At 43.4% G+C, this 13751-nt stretch overlaps 1 long non-coding RNA gene across 1 annotated transcript; it reads left to right on the top strand.

Annotated features, from left to right (window-relative positions):
* The first annotated feature begins 7934 nt into the window (after positions 1–7934).
* Positions 7935–10876, top strand: LOC127537600 (uncharacterized). Its single transcript, XR_007947318.1, has 3 exons — positions 7935–8048; positions 8939–9099; positions 10759–10876. It is a non-coding gene; the product is annotated as an uncharacterized LOC127537600 (long non-coding RNA).
* The last annotated feature ends 2875 nt before the right edge of the window (positions 10877–13751 follow it).

Raw genomic sequence — 13751 nt, 5'->3', positions numbered from 1 at the left:
TCATCGTACCTTGCACACTTTCAAGACACCCTGTGCCAGATGCAGCAAAGCAGCCCCAAAACATTACTGAGCCTCCTCCATGTTTCACCGTAGGGACAGTGTTCTTTTCTTCGTATGCTTGGTTTTTGAGTCTATGAACATAGAGTTGATGTGCCTTACCAAAAAGCTCCAGTTTGGTCTCATCTGTCCAAAGGACATTCTCCCAGAAGCTTTGTGGCTTGTCAACATGCATTTTTGCAAATTCCAGTCTGGCTTTTTTATGAGTTTTTTTCAGCAGTGGTGTCCTCCTTGGTCGTCTCCCATGAAGTCCACTTTGGCTCAAACAACGACGAATGGTGCGATCTGACACTGATGTACCTTGGCCTTGGAGTTCACCTTTAATTTCTTTGGAGGTTGCTCTGGGCTCTTTGGATACAATTCCAACGATCCGTCTCTTCAATTTGTCATCAATTTTCCTCTTGCGGCCACGTCCAGGGAGGTTGGCTACTGTCCCGTGGGTCTTGAACTTCTGAATAATATGAGCCACTGTTGTCACAGGAACTTCAAGCTGTTTAGAGATGGTCTTATAGCCTTTACCTTTAAGATGTTTGTCTATCATTTTTTTTCGGATGTCCTGGGACAATTCTCTCCTTCGCTTTCTGTTGTCCATGTTCAGTGTGGTACACACCTTTTCACCAAACAGCAGGGTGACGACTTGTCTCCCTTTAAATAGGCAGACTGACTGATTATGAGTTTGGAAACACCTGTGATGTCAATTAAATGACACACCTGAGTTAATCATGTCACTCTGGTCAAATAGTTTTCAATCTTTTATAGAGGTACCATCATTTTGTCCAGGCCTGTTTCATTAGTTAGTTTTTTTAAATAATTATGTTAATCAACAATTCAAAAGTGATGGCTGTTTTTGATTATTTAATTTTCAATAAATTTTTATTTATTGTTACTTTTGTGAGTTTCAAGTGATTTCAGTGAGAATTGTGGGTTTTTCCTTCTTTAACTGAGGGGTACCAACAATTTTGTCCACGTGTGTAAAAGCTGCCAGAATAGAATGATGCTTGTAGAAAAGTGTGACTTTCTCCAAACTCCGGATCTACAGCAGGACTCTGTTCCAGAAAGCAGGTTTCTGGTGAAAACTCTGAGATGAAGGAAACTCACAGTTTTCTCTGTTTTTCCCAATAAACTTTTATTAAATCAACAGTAATACATACATGCATAAAAATGCATACATTAATGAGACAATACAGTAAAGACACTAAAAATTTAAACATTATAATAGAAGAAAAACAATAAATCCAGAAGAAAAAGACAAACAAACAAACAAAAAGTGAGAGTACATTCAAATCAAATTGAGAGATCTGCTAACATCAACAGTCTTTTGAGCCTTTGTGTTTTTTGAGGAGGAGATTGTTCTGATATATTGATAAAAATCTTTCTGAAGAGTGAAGAATTTTGCAAGGAATAAAAACATATTTATGAAAAAGAAAGCATCATCATGCTTGATATTAAAATGATGAAAACCGAGAAAAAGATTTTTATAGTAAAGATGAAAATCAGGAAAAACAGAGTCAGCAATAAACTTTTGGAAATCCTTCCAAAATTCATGACAAGACCAAGGTAAGTGGACGCACGTTTCAGGGTGAATTTGACAGAAAGAACAGTTAACATCTAAATCAGTCTTAATTTTTGATAAATACGGTTTGGCAGGTTAGAATCTGTGTGTTAATTTTAATGAGATCTCTGACTTTAGTTGTTCAGAGACATTTTTGTGGTAGCAACCAAACTTTTTTCCGCTCAGTGTCTTCCACTAAACTGTTCCAGTAAAATGTTGCTGGTGTAGTAGAGATAAGGTTCTCCTGAAACGGGGCTCTTATTTTGGGGTTCAGACAATTAACATTAAAAGCAAACACTTCCAATAAAAGAGTGTGACACATCAGGAGGACTGAATGATGCGGGAGCACCTGAATAACATCCACAGACCAGAAGGAACAGCATCAAATACCGCTGGAAGTTCTCCAGGTGTGATTGGTACATTATATTTCATGAGAAATTTAGAGTAGTTGTATCACAGCCCATCTTTATTAAACAACTGACTCACTAAGACAAAACTCTGAGTTTTCTCATCCACTGATAGTTTGCGTCTGCAGAGTCAGAGGCTGCACTTCTAGAGACTTTTATTTCGAGACAGCGCCACCTACTGCCATGGATGATCACTGAAAGGCACAAGCTGTGGTTTACTGAGAATTTAAAAAGCTTTATTCAATGAGCTGAAGTCAGAAGTCGCAGGATTTGGATTTCTTTTCAGAGGTGAAATCTAACGAGGAAAGAAGGAAATGGAGGAAACAGTGTGAAGAAAAGTAAGCTGGTAGTTTTGGTGGAATCCTGACAAACAGTTGAAGGACAACAGAAAAAGTCTAAACTTGAAGTTGATTGAATCCATATGAGGGTTTCATGTCATTATTGAACTCAGTGGTAAAGTCTGAGACTCTTCCTTCTCCAGTCTAGTTGCTTCAACAAACCAGAACACCACATTTATGTTGAACTCCATCAACAGTCTACTGAACCCTGCCCCAGCTACTGTTGGAGCCTCATCTGTAGATGACTGAGATGTTTTTAAATAATTTAGTTGAAAGATAGGAAACATCAGATGATCAGTTCCTCCTGTAAGTTCACCTCCACCTTCACCTCATCCTCTGCTCTCCATCACCATGTTGGATGAGTTTACCCCATTACCCTCAGGGATCTGAAGGAGATTGTGTCCAATTCTAGTCTCAGTACCTGTAAATTGGATATTCTGCCACCTAAGTTTCTTCAAGAGGTTTTTGGAGTCATCGCCCCATGCCTACTTCCAGCTGTTGATGAGTGTCTTTTGTCTGTCCGGGTCCTGGATTATTTTAACAAGGAAACAACATATTTGACGAATTGTGTCTTTAGAAGAAACCCCAGTACAGAAACAGCCCTACTGAGACTAACTAAAGACATTTTAATGAGTGTGGACTCAGGAAATAATTCTATTCTCATTCTGCTGGACCTTGGACACCGTTGATCACATGATTTTACCAAACAGACTCATGACAGGGGAACTGTTCGTATCTGGTTTGCTTCCTACGTATCAGACAGAGAATTCAAAGTCACTACTGACACCTTTAGTTCCTCAGCTATTCTGATGTCATGTGGTGTCCCACAGGGCTCAGTCCTTGGCCCAGTTGTATTCAGCTTGTATCTTTGACCACTTCACTATTTTATCCACAGTTTCTCCTCTGTGTCCTACCACTGTTACACTGATGTCTCTCAGTTGTATGTCCCATTTAGCTCTGAAAACCAGAACACTCAACGGGTTAAACGGTCGACCCATGTACAGGGGCTGGTCCCCGATGCAGCGGCCCGGGTTCGATTCCTGCTCGTGGCCCTTTGCTGCATGTCTTCCCCCCATTCTTCTCCCTCCTTTCCTATCTGTCTCCACTGCACTGATCGAAAAAGGCAACAAAAAAAACTTAAAAAAAAAACTCACAACAATGTGAATTCTCTGCTGCCTTGCTGCCATTAAGGACTGGATGGCTTCCAGCTTCTGGTACCTGAACACAGATCAGATGGAAGTCCTGATTATTGGTCCTGACCACATAATACTTCCTCAGTTTAAAAAGCCTTTAAACCCATCTGTACACAGTGGTATTCATAGAACATTGTAGAATTAGTATTTTTGTTTCTGTATTTATTATATTTTATAGATACTTCAGACTTTAACTGTATTTTATATGGATGATGCTGTTTACATCTTTGCTTGTTGTATTTTACTGTAAAACTCTCACTGTGGTTTAGAAAAACACCATAGAAATAAAGTTTATGATGATGATTATTATCATTATTTGTATTATTCTAACTTTAACTTCACTCACTGAGCTGCTGGTTTTCCTCTCAGACTGACTGAAGTCCTCAAGATGAGTGATTGTGAGGAGGAGGAGGAGTTTCCATCCTCCAGTCGTCTGTCCATGAAGAGTGACTGGTCCAGAGATGAACCTCTGACCTTCAGGAAAGAAGCTGAACTCTCAGACACAAAGTAAGAAAGTGTTCCTGCTGTAAAGTGAGCTGATGGAAGATGAAGGTTTTAGGATGAAGGAAGATGCTCTGCTGAAACAGTCACAGTGGTCAGAATGCAGAACTCTTTCAGACTGAGATGGATCCTGGTCTGGGTTTTAGAAGCAGAACTTCTGATGGTGTTTCTGTGGTAAAACAGCTGAAAACCTGGATTTGACCATTTCCAGCCAACATTCAAACATCTCCAGCCCAATGTTGAAGCCACTGTAAAGACTGTGAGAGTGAAAGAATGTTCTCCAGATGTGTAGCTGATGTTGTGGTTGGTCTTCATTGGTTCCTTCTCCAGATGATCCAGATGTTTAAATGAAAGCTGAACGCTGTGTGTCTGAGGCTGCTGCTCTGTCACAGTTTCTCCATGATTTGTTCTCTGAGTTAAAGTGAAGTGAGCCGAGCTGAGCTGCCAAAGTGAGTAAAGCAGTGAAGAACAGAAGCAGCTGTCTGTGATGGAAGGCTGTTACTGTGAAGCTGCTGCACAAAGTGTTGAGTTTGTATGAACAGCAAACTGCAGGCAGATGAGTGAGAGTTTAATCAGACAGCTGATGGGAAAAGAAGTGAGTGGAGTTCATAATGAAAGGAAGCAGCTTTTTATTAGCGGCTGAACTCAGACAGAACAGTAGCCTCACTTTTACTGTTCTCTTCTGCTCTCTGGAGTCACATGTGGATGTTTTTCTCCAGATGATGTGAGATGTGATGAATAAATGTGTTGACAGAGTGATGAAGAGGAGGAGAGTTTGTGTGGAGGAGCAGTCGTCCTGCTGTGCTCGGTGTCAGGACGTCCTGAAGGATCCAGTCTCTAGCAGCTGTGGACACTGGTTCTGCAGACAGTGCATCAGCTCATACTGGGACCAGTCTGCTCCATCAGGACACTCCTCCTGTCCCCAGTGTGGAGAAAGAGCCAGAAGCAGCAGCTGTGGACAAAGTAAGACTGAACATCTGCTGGTGGACTGATGTGTGGAAACTGAGCTTGTTGTTGTGTTGTGTTGTCCAGACATGAAAGATGTTTGTGTTTGTTGAGTCTGATTGTTTGTGTGGTCTGTGGGCAGGAGGTTCTGCAGGAACATAAGATGAGTCTGAGGAGGAGATGTGAACATGTGACTGAAGGAAGTGATGAAGCAGGAGGTGGAACCCTCCTCAACAGGATCTACACTGAGCTCTACATCACAGAGGGACACAGTGGAGAGGCTGATGTCCAACATGAGGTGGAGCAGCTGGAGACAGCTTCCAAGAAGAGCCTCCATGACACTCCCATCAGGTGCCAGGACATCTTTAAAGCCTTACCTGAGCAGCAGAGAGCCATCAGAGTGGTCCTGACCAACGGCGTGGCCGGCGTGGGAAAAACCTTCTCGGTGCTGAAGTTCACTCTGGACTGGGCAGAGGGTGGAGAAAACCAAGACGTCAGTGTGGTGGTGGTGCTTCCGTTCAGGGAGCTGAACTTGATCAGAGATGAGCAGCACAGTCTTCTCACGCTGCTCCATGTTTTCCATCCAACATTACAGAAGGTGACGGCAGAGCAGCTGGCTGTCTGTAAACTTTTGTTCATCTTTGACGGTCTGGATGAAAGCAGACTTTCACTGGATTTCACTAACAGGAAGGTCGTGTCTGACGTCAGCCAGAAGTCATCGCTGGACGTTCTGCTGGTCAACCTCATGGAGGGGAATCTGCTTCCCTCGGCTCTGGTCTGGATCACTTCCCGCCCTGCGGCAGCCAATCAGATCCCTCCTAAACGTGTGGACAGGTTAACAGAAGTACGAGGCTTCACCGACGTCCAGAAGGAGGAGTACTTCAGGAGGAGGATCAGTGATGAAGAGCGCTCCAGCACAATCATCTCCCACATGAAGACATCCAGGAACCTCCACATCATGTGTCGACTCCCAGTGTTCTGCTGGATCACTGCTGCAGTTCTGGAGCACATGTTGACCACAGAGCAGAGAGGAGAGCTGCCCCAGAGCATGACTGACATGTTCTCACACTTCCTGCTGGTTCAGACACAGACGATGAAGGAGAAGTACCATGAGGGACCTGAGACGAGTCCACAGGAGCTGACGGAGGCTGACAGGGAAGTTCTTCTGAAGCTGGGGAGGCTGGCCTTTGAACATCTGGAGAAAGGAAACATCATGTTCTACCAAGAAGACCTGGAGCAGTGTGGTCTGGATGTGACAGAGGCCTCGGTGTTGTCAGGAGTTTGTACCCAGATCTTCAGGAGAGAGTGTGAGATGTTCCAGAAACCAGTCTACTGCTTTGTTCATCTGAGCGTTCAGGAGTTTCTGGCTGCAGTCTACGTGCTCCACTGTCACACCAACAGGAAGACGGAGGTTCTGGAGAAGTTCCTGGGAGAAGAAAGGAATGATCTTTATGTTGATGATGAGGAAGAGGAGACGAAGATGATGACAAAGAAGAAGATGAAGAAAAGGAGCAAGAATAAGAAGAAGAAGGGGGAAGAGGGAGAGGAGGAGGATGATGAGGAGGAGGATAACAGAGACATCTCATCCCTGGATCTTTTCTTGGGCAGAGTCATGGAGAAATCCCTCTTCAGTAGAAATGGTCACCTGGACCTGTTTGTTCGTTTCCTTCATGGCCTCTGTCTGGAGTCCAACCAGAGACTCTTAGGAGGTCTGCTGGGTCGGCCAGAGATCTGTCCAGAAATGATCCAGAAAGTCATCAACAACCTGAAGGAGATGAACAGTGATGGAATGTCTCCAGACAGAAACATCAACATCTTCCACTGTCTGATGGAGATGAAGGATCTCTCAGTACATCAGGAGATCCAAGAGTTCCTGCAGTCAGAGAACAGATCAGAGAAGAAACTCTCTGTGATCCACTGCTCAGCTCTGGCCTACATGCTGCTGATGTCAGAGGAGGTTCTGGATGAGTTGGACCTGAAGAAGTACCGAACATCAGTGGAGGGACGACTGAGACTGATTCCAGCTGTGAGGAACTGCAGAAAGGCTCGGTGAGTCCAGATGTGATGAACATGATCAGTCAGTGTAGATCAGTAGTTCAGTTCTTCACATGTTCTCACTAGAACATCTCATTCTTCTTCATGTTCCTCTTGTTTATTTCAAACATGTCAGCTGTGTTTAGTCTCAGATGTTCTTCAGCTGCTTCAAACGCTGTGAAAATGTGGATTTTTCATGTTGTTGTGTTGTGTAAATGAATGAAGACAGTTTTTCTGTTTCATTCTAATAATTGTTCCATCAGACAGTTTGTTCTTCTGAGGTTCTTCCTTTGGCTGATGGAGGAAACATGCAGATCTGCTGAAACTCATGAAGAACTGTAGAGGTTCTTTATGTGGAAGCATTTTCCAGTTTTCAGTGAAGCAGGAAAGTTCTGATCACATGAGGAGGTTCTGGAATCTTTTCTAATCAGACAAACAGATTTGATCAGATTATTTCTCTCCTCTTCAGAGTTTAACATCAGATCTGTGTCATTAACAAACATTTCTGAAGTCTGACAGAAATGATTGAAGGAATTCTTGCTGTCACTGATGTGAACTGAATCTGAATTAATTTAAGTTGTTAGTTTTTATTTTGCTTTATTTGAGGTTTTATCTGATTTAACGATATTGTTCTTTGTTTTCAGTGTTACATGTAAAATTCAGTTTTTGTGACTTTAAAAGACTGAAAACAGTCAAACAGTGAAAGAAGATCAGCTGAAGCACTGATGTGAAGAACTAAATGTCCAACAGGACCAGTCCAGATGTTCTGCTATCAAATGCATGAAGGAAATATAAAATGTCCTCTTTCATAACAACATGTTTTGTCATTTATGTCTCATTACCGACTGTCTGGTGTTTATCTCATAGAGAGTGAATATGAAGTCATGGCCTCAGCTCTGAAGTCCAACCCCTCCCATCTGAAAGAACTGGACCTGAGCTGGAGCTACTTGACGGATTCAGAAGGAGTGAAGCATCTTTGTGATGGACTGCAGAGTCCAAACTGTAAACTGGAGACTCTCAGGTCAGTTCACTGTTGATAGTTTATCAATATATTTAATAGAAATCCTTGACTGAAGTTTGAAGTTTTGTTGATAAATTCAGAGTATTTTCCTGAAAACAGTGTGAAGATGTTTGAGATTGTTGAAGTGTGAATAAATGCCCTGATCAGCTGACTGCAGAGTTCCCAGATGGAGGACAGAATCCACAGTCCTGCTGTGTGTCTGAATGTAAAGCTGATGTGAAAGTGATGTGAGGCTTCAGCAGTGTGACTTCCACACATCCAGTCAGTATGTTTGTGTTTCCACAGTGTTTGTGCTGAGCTGCAGTGGAGCCTCAGGAAGTCAAAGAGGAGTTTAGTTGTCAACAGTGTGGAAGTTGATTAGTGTGAGTCAGAAGCTGAAGCTTGATGTTAGTGTGAGCTGAGCTGATGAAGTGATTCCTTCCAGTGGAGTTGTGTTAGGAAGAGAGCAGTGGACAGTCAGTGTGGACAGCAGGAATCAGAATCCCTCTGTAATGTACAGATGACATGTGACTGTTGTTGAAGACACACTGGAAGATGTGAAGGAGACAAAGCTAGCAAGCTGATTTCCACAGAAGAAGAAGAAGGTGATGGAATAAATGAAAGAATGAAGAGATTTGATGTTGATCCTTTGATGAGAGAGTGGACTGAGGTCAGCAGATGTTACTGATGTGTGGACATGAATAGGTGGATGAATGTTGTGCTGACATGTGGATGATGTGTGTAGAAGGCTGACATGATGATGATCCACAATAAGAGAAGGACAAAGTCACTGTGCTGCTTTTAGAGAAAAGCTGATTGAGGACAAAGTAATGTTGATCTGCACATTCAGAACCTGAACACATCTGATGGATCATCAATGATTTTATACACATCTTTGATTCTTTATTCAGATTGGAGCACTGCAGTTTGTCAGAGATCAGCTGTGATTCTCAGATTCCAACCCCTCACATCTGGAACATCTGGACCTGAGCTACAACAAGCTGCTGGATTCAGGAGTGAAACATCTGAGTGGTTTTGTGGAGAGTCCAGACTGCATCCTGAAGACTCTGAGGTCAGACATCATGTTTTCTTTGTGCTCTGAGATGAATGTGATGTAAAGTTGTGGTGACTCTAAACTGCAGCCATCAGGCTGATGTTCTACTGATCCACACTGAGGATCTTCATGGGAACATCTGTTTTCTTCTTCTCTGCTGTAGTCCTTTGACTGTGGCAGAGAAATGTTGAGCTGCACATTTCAAAGCTCAATAGAAGCAGAAAAATCCTCCAGTGAATAATTGACTGTGGAACTCTGACACACGTGATCTTCAGCTCAGATCTGACCTCATGTTTTTCTACACTTCAGATTGAAACCAGGCAGCAACTCAGGATTATTTTCTGCTTTATTTTCCTGTCAGTGATGTAAATAAAGTCTGAAAGGTGAAAAGAGTGAAAACTGTTGATCCACTTTGTCAGAGTTGAAGGTGACGTCTTCAAATGTCTGGTTTTGTTCCAGCAACAGTCCAAAAGCACAAATATTGAGTTTAATGTGACAGAAAGCAGAAAGTGTTGACAGTGGACAGACAGGAACCAGTTTGGTGTTTTACTGAATCAATGACTCCAACCATGATGGAAATGTTTCTGATGTTTTGTCCATGGACTCATCAAATAGTGGACTGATTGTCTGAGCTGTAATTGAAGCAGTTTTTCATCCTGAGAAACAGAAACTAATATTCATCATCTGCTGGTTCAACTCTTGGATGAAGCCATGTGATGTTCAGAAAGTGAAATGTTGAAATCCAAGATGCAGCCGTTTGATTTAGCTGCTGATGAAAGGTGAAGCTGATCCATCAGTTGTTGAATGAGCAGAAAATCCAGCAGCAGAAGTTGTGAGAGTTGATGAAGAGTTGAAGTCATTTATCAGGAGCAACGGGAAGATTTTCTGCTGGAGTTTCTGCTGATTTTCTTCTTTTCTCTGGTTGGAGTCATTTGAAAGTGAAGATGTTTGTGTTTGAGAAAAGAGTTTGAAGACGTCACCTGGTCCTCTGAAAACTGTGATGGACACTTTCCACCATCAATGACAGATGGATGAAGAATGAAATGATGTGAATGTAGAGTCCTGATTGAAAGGTCTCCATGGTTCCAGAACATGAAGATATTTTAGAGTCTGGAGCCTCATTTTGTCCACGTTTCCTTCTTCTGTGTTTGTGTGACTGTGAGCAGAAAGTGAAATAAATGTGAGTGCTTTTCCTTGTGTTTGTTGCTCAGCATGAGTTTGTCTGAATGGAGCGACTGGTGGAGCTGCAGAGTTTCAGAGCTGAAGTCACTCCGTCTTTATTGAAGCAGCAGCATGTTGTCATTAATATTAATCAGAGCTCTTCTTCACTGCTTCTGTTGGACTGTTTGAAGCTGCATCCTGTTGGCTTCAGCTGCTTGGAGTTTCCATTTTCTAAACTTTGACCTTCTGAAGCTTCTTCAGCTCTGAACTCATGATGAAACTCTGAATGATTTCAAGCAGGAACTTTGTCTCCTCAACTTACATCTTTTATTCTTTATTCAGATTGGAGCGCTGCAGTTTGTCAGAGATCAGCTGTGGTTCTCTGGTCTCAGCTCTGAAGTCCAACACCTCACATCTGGAACATCTGGACCTGGGCCACAACAACCTGAAGGATTCAGGAGTGAAACATCTGAGTGGTTTTGTGGAGAGTCCAGTCTGCATCCTGAAGACTCTGAGGTCAGTTCACTGACTGTCTGTTACTGTTGTAGATCTGATGTGTTTAATGACAACTGAAGCTCATTTCTGTTCAACAGAACTTCCATCCATGAAGCTGTAAATCTGCTCTGGTTCATATTTTCTGTTTTTGTCCTAAATTGAGTTTGTTGTGACAAAAGTGGAGTGTTTGTAGCAGAAAGTGTAGAAAATGTTGAGTGTTAGTTGTTAAAGTAAATGAATGTTTGTAATTTGAGCTGAAGAGTCACATCTGGATCCAGAAGATCCTCTGAACTCAGATCAGTCTGAAGAGACAAAGTTTAGTGAGTGAAGTCTAAATATTTCTTTGGTTGTGTTGAGTTTTATTTGACTGATCCTGTTGATGATGCAGCATGTTACTGATGTGTGGACATGAATAAGTGGATGAATGTTGTGCTGACATGTGGATGATGTGTGTAGAAGGCTGACATGATGATGATCCACAATAAGAGAAGGACAAAGTCACTGTGCTGCTTTTAGAGAAAAGCTGATTGATGAGGACAAAGTAATGTTGATCTGCACATTCAGAACCTGAACACATCTGATGGACCATCAATGATTTTATACACATCTTTTATTCTTTATTCAGGTTGGAGTACTGCAGGTTGTCAGAGATCAGCTGTGATTCTCTGGTCTCAGCTCTGAAGTCCAACCCCTCACATCTGGAACATCTGGACCTGAGCAGGAACATCCTGAAGGATTCAGCAGTGAAACATCTGAGTGGTTTTCTGGAGAGTCCAGACTGCATCCTAAAGACTCTGAGGTCAGACATGTTTTTAGTGATTCAAAGTTCTCATCTTTGGGTGAAGGTTTCTTTTTTCTCATCAGTTTTAATGACTGCTGTGAATCATCCACAGAGTTTTTCTTTTTAAATGTAATAGGGGGTCATGAAGTCTAGACTCAGTCCAGAGTCAAAGCTAAAGTGTCCTTAAAGTTCTCTGTGCTGAGCTGATAGAAGTCAGTGAGTAGAAGAACTCTCCTCACCTGTCAGCACCTGTTGTGTGTCACATCACTGCAACACTTTAACTGGAAGCTCACCAGTGGCACAAACTCTCTCCTTCATCCTTTCCAGCATTTGGAGCTGTGAGATGACTGAAGTAAAGACAGTGGCTTTATGTCACGGCTTAGCGGGTCGGACCCAAGCAGAGAGCCACACTACCAAGGCTGGTTGGAATGAGAACGTGCTTTATTGTGAGGGAGTGAATAGTGGCTCGGTGGGGGGAAACCAGGGTGCAGGAGCGGGGAGCGGCTGATGTAGTGGGGGGCTTGGCCAGGTGGGTCTGGAGGCTCCGGGAGGTGACGAGCAGCAGGCTTGCTGCTGTGGGTCTCCGGGTGGTTGGGAGAGAAGCAGGTCGGGGGGTCCAGGCAGGAACGGGGGATCCAGGCAGGAACGGGGGATCCAGGCAGGAACGGGGGATCCAGTGAGGGGGAAACCGGTGACGAAAGGGTTGAGGAGAGCCGGAGGGGAAGGAGGACGGCGGGGATCCCGAACAGCTGGATCTAGGCGAAGGGCAGGAGAAAACAACGTAAGAGAATTGGCAAACTCAACAGATTTTACAGGAGGCTAGAGAGCAAACTGACTGTGGGGTCTTTGTTCAACAATCTGGCAGGGAGTGGAAGGATGAGCCGGTTCTTATTGCTGAGGTAAGTAATCAGAGTGATGTCCGTCAGCTGTCCGGGACCCACGGGGAAGGCTGATTACCTGAGTGGAGGCAGGTGTGAGCCTCCGCTCCACTCAGGTGTTGCACTGAGGAGGGAACAGAGGCAGAGGAGAGGATGGGAGACCAGGAGGAGACAGAGGGAGAGCCAGGGGCAGAGGAACAGATGGGAGACAGAAGGGAGCATGAGAGGGAGAGGAAGCGAGAAACAGATGGGAAAAGGGGTATTTGGGATGTCAGGTGGGAAGGACGGGGGTGAGGAGGGAGCCCTGACACTTTATCTGCTGCTCAACCTTTAGATGCTTTTCACCTTTCTGTCCTGGAAGCAAATGTATTTGTCCTCTGTGGTCCAGCAGCTTCTCCTCTGGTAGAATAAATGAACAGATCTCATTGATGAAGCTGCACGTATGAAAATAAGATTTGAAGGAGATTTAAGGTTGACTTGATGCATAGAAATCCAGATTTCTGCAGCTCTGAACTCATGATGAAACTCTGAATGATTTCAAGCTGGAACTTTGTCTCCTCATCTCACATCTTTGATTCTTTATTCAGATTGGAGAAATGCAGTTTGTCAGAGATCAGCTGTGATTCTCTGGTCTCAGCTCTGAAGTCCAACCCCTCACATCTGGAACATCTGGATCTGAGTGGAAACGAAGAGCTGAAGGATTCATTAGTGAAACATCTGAGTGGTTTTGTGGAGAGTCCAGACTGCATCCTGAAGACTCTGAGGTCAGTAGAAGGTTCCATCAGTCTCTGCTGCTTCCAGCAGTTTTCTACTAAACACAGTCAGTATCAAAGCAAAGATCCAGTGTCTCCTGTAAACCTGCAGCTTCTCAGTGAAGCTGTGAGAGCAGAATGGAGACAGAAACACAGAGACAGCAGTCAGCCAATCAGAGGAGCCACAAGCTTGTTGTCATGGTGTGTTTGATGGATGTGAAGCCGACTGTTGTTGTGTTGAGGAAGTAAAGCTGATTCCAGCTGACAGCCTTCCAGATGTGCAGAGACAGTGGTCCTCCTTCATCAAAGTGTCCATCAGATCTGATTTCACTGTTTGTTGTCTCATTCCAACAGTGATCAGCTGATCAGTGTGATGTTTGTCACAGCTCTGAGATCAGTGAGACTGAAGCCTGCAAACCAGCGCCTCTTATTTCACAGCAGCATCTTTACATTCAGTCATTCTCTCAACATTTACTCTCATTTTACATGTTGGATCATTTTGTTCAATTCCACAGAATTTGGAGTCAAATCAGGAGAAAAAATGTCAATTTACACACAAACCATAAAAAGAGGATCAAACTGTAAATCCTTTTGTTTGTACAA

Source organism: Acanthochromis polyacanthus, chromosome 15, assembly GCF_021347895.1.
Source record: "Acanthochromis polyacanthus isolate Apoly-LR-REF ecotype Palm Island chromosome 15, KAUST_Apoly_ChrSc, whole genome shotgun sequence".
NCBI classification, from domain to species: Eukaryota; Metazoa; Chordata; class Actinopteri; family Pomacentridae; genus Acanthochromis; species Acanthochromis polyacanthus.
This window is presented reverse-complemented; position numbering and strand designations above follow the sequence as displayed.